This window comes from Ovis canadensis, chromosome 1 (genome assembly GCF_042477335.2).
Source record: "Ovis canadensis isolate MfBH-ARS-UI-01 breed Bighorn chromosome 1, ARS-UI_OviCan_v2, whole genome shotgun sequence".
NCBI lineage: Eukaryota > Metazoa > Chordata > Mammalia > Artiodactyla > Bovidae > Ovis > Ovis canadensis.
Genome location: NC_091245.1, coordinates 194,286,771 through 194,295,508, shown reverse-complemented (window position 1 = coordinate 194,295,508; position 8,738 = coordinate 194,286,771).

Genomic DNA, 8,738 nt, shown 5'->3' with positions numbered 1-8,738 from the left:
TTTATTACCACAGGAATCAAAACTCAGAGATGTTAACTAACTTGAGGATCCAAGAAAATTGCAGGCATGATTACTTACCTGCAAAGGATCTTCATTGTCTTGTCAAGCTCTTGCCTTAGGAAAGCTCACATCCTGATCCAAACATGGTCACCGCATTAGTTATAACATTAGTAATTCCAGGATGTCATGAGGATCTTTACCAAGTCGAAAGAAGAAACCTGTTCTTGCTTGTTCTGTGTAAAGCGCAGAATACTTTACTGACAATCACTTTTTGCCATTTCTAAGAATAGTGTTCCAGGGTCAAATCAGTTTAGGATATTAGGCAGCCATCCAGGCTGTGATGCTGTTGGGACCAAGAATAAGCTGAAGTTATGAATAAGCAGAAACTCTGACTAAGCAGAAGATATGAGGTAGATAGAAGAGGTTGAGAATAGAGGCCAAGACATTGTGTCAAGAGTAAGTTTTCATCATGCCCTGGATTGCTGATTTTTCTGCATGTTCTTTCAACTTCAGCTTTAACTGCCTACTCTTATGTTCAAAGATGTAAAGAGAGAATCTGATTAGTTACCATTAGCTCTGATACAATCACCTCTGATCAGGAGGATGTTGTCATTTAGTATCAGTATTGCCAAAGGAGCCCCCACAGGTAAGGGAGCTAGTTCTCAGGGAAGAAGAATAAGGGTTGTACTTATCGTCCCCAAAGATCTACAACCAACTTGATATTTTGGTAAATTTACAATGTGAAATTACAACGTGAAAAGGTGCAAAGTGAACTCTTCTTAGGTCAGTCATTTTGCTACAGTTTGGCTTACATTCTCAAGCAACACAGTATACCTAGATTAGTTAACGAGAGCTTAGAGAAACACTGGTAAAGTAAGCAAAAGAAAGTGCCATCACCTTGGCTTATAGAGAATCGGGATACTTTTTTTTTTACACTGTGCAGCATGCAGGATCTTAGTTCTCCAACCACAGATTGAACCTGTGTTGCCTAGAGGAAGCATGGAGTCTTAACCACTGGACTGCCAGGAAAGTCCCAGGATACCATTTTTAAATATTGCTTACCTTGATTAGCCAACCGGCCCCTCAGGTAACTGAGTAAGAACTTAAGTGGCCTCACCTTCTAAGTGGGCTGCCAAAGTCCCCAATCTATAGAAGGTTGAAAATGTACCCCAAAATACCAGGTTCTAATCCCTGGAACCTGTAAATGTTACTTTATTTGGCAAAAGGTTATTTGCAGATAAACATTACAATAGTAAAGGATTATGTTAAAGGAACATAATTAAGATAATTATATACTTACCTTTTTGCTTTATTAGACTATAAGATGCTTGGGGGCAAGGGTCTGCCTATTGAATTTCAGAACTTGTGGTTTGGCCTGTCCTGGACCCCCTAACTCACAAACAATAATCATTAAATGAAACAAGGGAGATCCAGAAGGTGAAAATGTTAAGAGATGTGGATAGAAAAAAATAAAAGGTCAGCTTGAAGGGAGCTGGCAGCAGGGTTGCCTGGCAACCAAACTGAACCCTTTGCTTATGCTTTAGGTTATTTTTAATACCAGTTATGAGGGCTACACATAGCTCTCCCAACCAGTGCTCAGTTTACAGATACCCAGACATGCTCATTTCACATTTGATGTTCTCTCCAAATTACAGTCAGTTTGTACTCTGGGATAGATAGTCCTGAAGCTGATGCAATGCCACCCAGTTGCTTCTCCCTGCCAAGAGCAGAAATACCTTCAGGATTAATCAATCACCCTCTGGCATAATTATGTATAATTCTGATGCCTTAATCTATGAATAGCTCTTCCATCATCTCAGTTTTCCTGTTTATAAGTGGAGGATTAACGAAAAACAATGATACTGCACATGTGTTCTATGAGTGTATTTGGTTTTCTGAACTATCTATGACACTTGACCTCAAAATGCAACAGCATGCATCTCCTAAAAAGGTCACTTTTCAACATAACCATATTACTGATATTATATCCAAGAAACTTAGCAATAATTCACATTCTTGTTCTTAGCCAGCCAATTGTGACTAATATTCTTAACTAAAGTCTGATGATGAGAGACAGTAGCAACCAGAACTGCAGAAGACAGGTCCCTTAGCCTTGAGCAGGTCTCACAGAGATGAGAGACGAAACAGTAAGGATCATGTGGCTCAGTCTGGGGTCTGAACAGAGGTAGGTCTCCATAGCCAACCCTCTTCCTGTGGCATGTTCCCAGTGGGGAATATTGCCCCTTGCACTGGACTGAGGTTCATTTTAGAGACTAAGTTGTCAGACAAGAGGGAAATTGTGGGAGAGTAAGGACACAAGTCAACTGAAGTGAACAAAATATGCTGTCACCACCACTACCTGGGCCATACTCCAGCCAAAGAAGCAGGATTTAATCTAGCCCAGAAGAGGATGTGAGAGAATTCAGAACCTGTCGTACACCTGGAGAGCCCTGCCATACCCTAGTACTCTTAGTGGAGGAAAGAACTGAGCTGAGGTTTGATAGAGCTCCATCAGGTCTTTTTCTCTAAAGCCATAAAAATGCTTGAGGAGAGTGACCCAAAGTTCACTTGGACATGGTTTCCCTATAATCATTCTAGGCAATGAATGAAGAAGCATCAGTGTGCAGTGATCAAGTAAAAACAATAAATGTCAATACAAGAGGTCACAAATAGGTAATGACGTGAAAGTTGAATGCAGTATTTTTGTTATGAACAAGATTGTTAATCATGTTACAAACCAATGTGTGGCTAGATAAATGCAATGTTAATATTTTATTAAAAATCATTAAGATATAAAAGATTCAACTAGGGACTTAGCTGATGGTCCAGTGGTTAAGATGCCATGCTTCCATTGCAAGGGGGTGTGGGTTTGATCTCTGGTCAGGGAACTAAGATTCGGTATGCTGTGGGGTGTGGCAGAAAAAAAAGAAAGGACTCAATTAAAAAACTGTTGAATCAGTTAAGTTCAAGGGTTTAAAATTGCTACACCAAAATGAGTTGCTTTTCTATATATCAACAGTAAAACATCTGAAAAAAGAAATGTCTCCTATTCACAATAGGATCAAAGCAATAAAACACATGGGAGCAAGAAAGTGAAAGATCTGTAAAATGAAAACTGTAAGACTTTGCTGAAAGAAATCAAAGAAGACACAAACAAGTGGAGGGACATCCTGTGTTCACGGACTGGAAGAGAGTATTATTGTTAAAATGCACATGCTCCACAATGTCATCTATAGATTCAGTGTAAACCCTATCAAAATTCCTACAGCATTTTTCAAATAGAAACAAATCCTAAAAATGCGGGGCACCACAAAAGGCCCCAAATAGCTAAAGCAACCCTGAGAAAGAAAGCCATCACACATCCTGCTTTGGGACTATACAATAAAGCTATAGTAATTAAATCAGTATGGTACTGGCGTAAAAATGGACACACAGACCGAAGAAGGAAATAGCCCAGAACTCCTGCATATATGATCAGCTATTATTTGATAAGTGGGGAAAGGATAGTTTCTTCAGCAAACGGTGTTGGAAAAACTGGGTAATCACATGCAGAAAAAATGAAATTGCATCCCTATCTTACACTACTCAAATTAACTTGAAAGTTTTAAACCTGAGACCTGAAACCATATAACTTACCTCAACAGGAGGAAAGAAGCTCCTTGATACTACCCTTCACAATGATTTTTTTGGACCAAAAGCACAAACAACAAAAAACAAGTAGAACTCCATCCAATTTTAAAGCTTCCACACAACTAAAGAAACAACAAAATAAAAAGGTATCTATAGAATGAGAGAAATTTTTTTTCTAATCAATGTGTTGGATACAGAGTTAATATCCAAAATTTATAAAGAACTTGTACAACTCAATAGCAAAAAAAAAAAAAAAGTGTACAGAGGAATGAAATAGACATTTTTTCCAAAGATATCTAACTGACTAACAGGCACATAAAAACGTGCTCAGCATCACTCCTCAAGAGATACCTCATCTGTAAGAATGACTACTATCAAGAAGAGAAAACAAGTGTTGATGAGGGTTTGGAAAAAAAGAGACCCCTTCTGCACTGTTGATGAGATTGTAAGTTAGTATGCAGAGTCCTCAAAAAATTAGAAATGAAACTAACATATAATCCAGTAATCCCACTTCTGGCTATATGTCCAGAGGAATGAAAACTGGTTATTGAAAAGACATGTCTGACTCTGTGCAACTCCAGGGACTGTAGCCCACCAGGCTCCTCTGTCCATGGGATTCTCCAGGCAAGAATAGCGAAGTGGGTTGCCATTTCCTTCTCCACGAAGAGACATATAAACCCCACATTTATTGCAGCATTATTCTCAATAACAGAAACAACCTAAGTGTGTATCAAAGGATAAGTTAAGATGTGGTACATATATGCAATGGAATACTATTCAGCCGTGAGAAAAAGAAGTTCTGCCTTTTGGAACAATGTGGATGGATCTTGGGAAAAATTTGCTAAGTGAGATATGTCAGAGTAAGACAAATACTGTATAATATCTATTATATGTGGAACCAAAAAAACCCAAAAGAATAAGAGAGTGAAGTGGTCATTACCAGAGGCCAGGGGTGGGAGAATGGGAGAGATGTTTAAGGGTACATATTTGCAACTAGTGTATAAATAAGTCCTGGAGATCTAGTACACAGAACAGTGATTACAGACAACAGGTTGTGTTATAAACATTAGACTTGCAAAGAGACTAGACCTTGGTTGTTCACAGCAGTGAAAGAGTTGATAACTATGATGAAGTTGAAATGTTAGCTATTGCTTCAGTGGCAATCATATTACAATATAAATATCAAATAGTGTGTTGCACACCTTAAACTTAAACAATGTTGTATGGCAAATATAGCTCAATTTAAAAAAGAAAAAGTTGGGACTTCCCTGGTGGTCCAGTGACTAAGTAACTGCCTTCCAATGCAGGGGGCACAAGTTCCATCCCTGGTGCCAAGGGGCAACTAAGCCCATGTGCTGCAACTAGAGAGGCCCACACGCCATGATGAGGAGCCCCTATGCCGAAATGAAGATCCAGCACAGCCCAAAATGAAGAAATTTTTTTTAATTAAAAGAGAAAAAAAAATTACTGGGGCTTCACTGTAGGTCCAGTGGTTAAGACTCCATGCTCCCAATGTAGGGGCATGGACTCCATCCCTGGTCAGGAAAACTAAGATCTTATTCGTCACATGACATAGCCAAAAGGAAAAAGGAAAAAATTATTCAGATATAGTAGAATGTCATTATGTCAGATACAGGGGTTATATAACCGTAGATGATGAGGAGAGCCTTTTTTCTGTAGCTTGTGTGTGTACTCACCAAAGAATGAAAATTGAATAAATTGGTATTTGAACTGAACATATTTTTCTGAAGGACTAAAGCAAACATCTGTGACACAGGATCCTGGCTTCATCTTGCCATTTGATGACACTCCTCTGGGATTCTGTCCCTCCCTCTGAAAACAGGAAGTAATAGATGACACCCATACCTACCCAGGATCATTCTTGTATCTTGTGGTCCTTTCTCAGCCAAGCTCTGAGGCTGGCCGAAGTGTTCCCCAACTATACATCTTAGATTCAGGAGCTAGACAGAGCTGCAAACAGTATAAGCGTATGCAGACATATGCTGACATTATGAATTATAAAGACACAGGTGATGGCAGTTTCCTCCCTTCTCGATTATTTCTTGATTATTGATACATACAGTTGTTTGGAAAGAGGAATTAAAGCTATGAAGAAATTTTGTTTCTAATATGAAAATACAGGATGATATACAAGGAGAATTTGGAAGGTCACAAGGCTGAAGTCCTTTAACGTGAAGGGTTTGGGGAAGTAGCAAGCCATGTTCTCACTGGTCAGGTGGTACCCATGTAGCAGGAGGAAAACCAGAGAGTGAAACTGAGGTCTGACTGTATTCCCAGGGATCTGCAATTCTCCAGTATACTTTCTGTTTACTTTAGCTGCTTTGGCTTATGTAATTGACATCAGTAAAACTAAACCTTTTTTTAATATTAACGTGCTTTTGTATGTTTTGTGACTAAAAAAAGTTTTATTCTAACCATGTAAGAGAGGAGACAGCTGCTCTTTTGAACACTGGAAGTAATAGTTTTATGGCACTGGTAGAAACGAAAATGTAGCCTTAGAGAGCAAAAATTTTTAATCCATAATTTTGAAGGGAGTTTTTAAAACACCAGTTCAGTTCAGTCGCTCAGTCATGTCCGACTCTTTGTAACCCCATGAATCGCAGCACACCAGGCTTCCCTGTCCATCACCAACTCCTGGAGTTTACTCAAACTCGTGTCCATTGAATCAGTGATGCCATCCAGCCATCTCATCCCCTGTCGTCCCCTTCTACTGCCCCCAATCCCTCCCAGCATCAGGGTCTTTTCCAGTGAGTCAACTCTTCGCATGAGGTGGCCAAAGTACTGGAGTTTCAGCCTTAGCATCAGTCCTTCCAATGAACACCCAGGACTGATCTCCTTTAGGATGGACTGGTTGGATCTCCTTGCAGTCCAAGGGACTCTCAAGAGTCTTCTCCAATACCACAATTCATAAACATCAATTCTTCGGTGCTCAGCTTTCTTTATAGTCCAACTCTCACATCCATACATGACCACTGGAAAAATCCATAGCTTTGGCTAGATGGACCTTTGTTGGAAAAGTAATGTCTTTGCTTTTTAATATGCTGTCTAGGTTGGTCACAGCTTCTCTTCCAAGGAGTAAACATCTTTTAATTTCATGGCTGCAGTCACCATCTGCAGTGATTTTGGAGCCAAAAACAGTCTGTCACTGTTTCCATTGTTTCCCCATCTATTTGCCATGAAGTGATAGGACCAGATGCCATGATCTTAGTTTTCTGAATGTTGAGTTTTAAGCCAACTTTTTCACTCTGCTCTTTCACTTTCATCAAGAGGCTATTTAGTTCTTCGCTTTCTGCCGAAGGGTGGTGTCATCTGCATATCTGAAGTTATTGCTATTTCTCCCGGCAATCTTGATTACAGCTTGTTTCATCCAGCCCAGCATTTCGCATGATGCTAATGCTATAAAAAGTAGGAAATACAGAAAAAGATCTTGTGGCTTTCAGTTAGACAAAGGTTTCTTAGGACACAAAAAGCATGAACAATAAAAGAAAAAAGTGAAGTCCAAGTTGGACCTCACCAAAATGGAAAACTTCTGCTCTTCCCCTCTCCTCAAAAAAAAAAATCTGAAAATAAAAAGTCAAGCCATAAACTGGGAGAAAGTATTTGTCACATATCTATTAAAGGACTTACATACATATTCATTAAGTTCTTACAACTTAATGAAAAGACAATCCAGTTTAAAAATGAACGAAGGATTTGAACAGACACTTCACCAAAGTGAATTTACAAACAGCTAATAAGTACATGAGAAGGTAAGAAGATATGGACGTCCCTCGTACTTCAGTTGATAAAGAATCCGCCTGCAATCCAGGAGACCCTGGTTTGATTTCTGGGTCAGGAAGATCTGCTGGAAAAGAGAAAGGCTACCCACTCCAGTATTCTTGGGCTTCCCTTGTGGCTCAGCTGATAAAGAATCCGCCTTCCATTCCAGAGACCTGTGTTTGATCCCTGGGTTGGGAAGATCCCCTGGAAAAGAGAAAGGCTACCCACTCCAGTATTCTGGCCTAGAGAATTCCATGGACTGTATAGTCCATGGGGTCGCAAAGAGTTGGACATGACTGAGTGACTTTCACTTCACATGAGAAGGTAGCTGACATCAATAGTCACTAGGTAAACACAATATTACAAGGTTATATCTATACATATCCATCAGAATAGCTAAAATTAAAAAGACTGACAATATTGGAAAGGATGCAGAGCAACTGGAACTCTCTTATATTGTTAAGAATAAAAAAATGGATCAGCCACTTTGGAAGAAAAGTTTGGCAGTTTTTATGAAGTCAAACATACTTACCTATGACCCACCAAGTCCACTCCTAGATATTTGCCCAAGAGAAATAAAAATTTAGGTCCATACAAAAGTCCCTACTCAGAAGTTTATAGCTACTTATTCACAATGGCCAAATTGAAAATGAACCAAATGTCCATCAACTGGTAACTATTTAAACACATTATAGTATGTCCATATCATGGAATATTACTGAGAAGAGGAACAAACTGTTGATACATGCAAGAAAATTTCAAAAACATTTTGATACATAAAGGAAGTCAGACCAAAATACTGTATCATTCTACTTAAGTGACACTCTAGAAAAAGCAAAGCAGAAAGCAGATCAGAGGTCACCAGAGGTCAGAGGTGGGTATAGAATTGATTGCAAGTAAGTACGAGGGAAATTTGGGGAGTAATAGGGGTGATGTTCTGTGAGGTTTACCATGATTGTGGTGGTGGTCACATGACTATAAACATTTGTCCAAACTCAACAAACTGCACTTCTCAAAAAATTATTTTATTAAAAATTTTTTAATTATTTATTTATTTGTTTTGGGCTGCTCTGGGTCTTCACTGCTGTGTGCAGGCTTCCTCTGGTTGAGGAGAGCACAGGCTGCTCTCTAGCTGCAGTGAGCAGGCTTCTCCTTGTGGTGGCTTCTCATGTTGAGGAGCACAGGCTCCAGAGCCTGCAGGCAGCTGTGGCACATGGGCTTAGTGGCCCCACAGCAATATGGAATCTTCCCAGACCAGGGATTGAACCCGTGTCCCCTACACTAGCAGGCAGATTCTTCACCACGAGACCACCAGAGGTGTTCCTGTA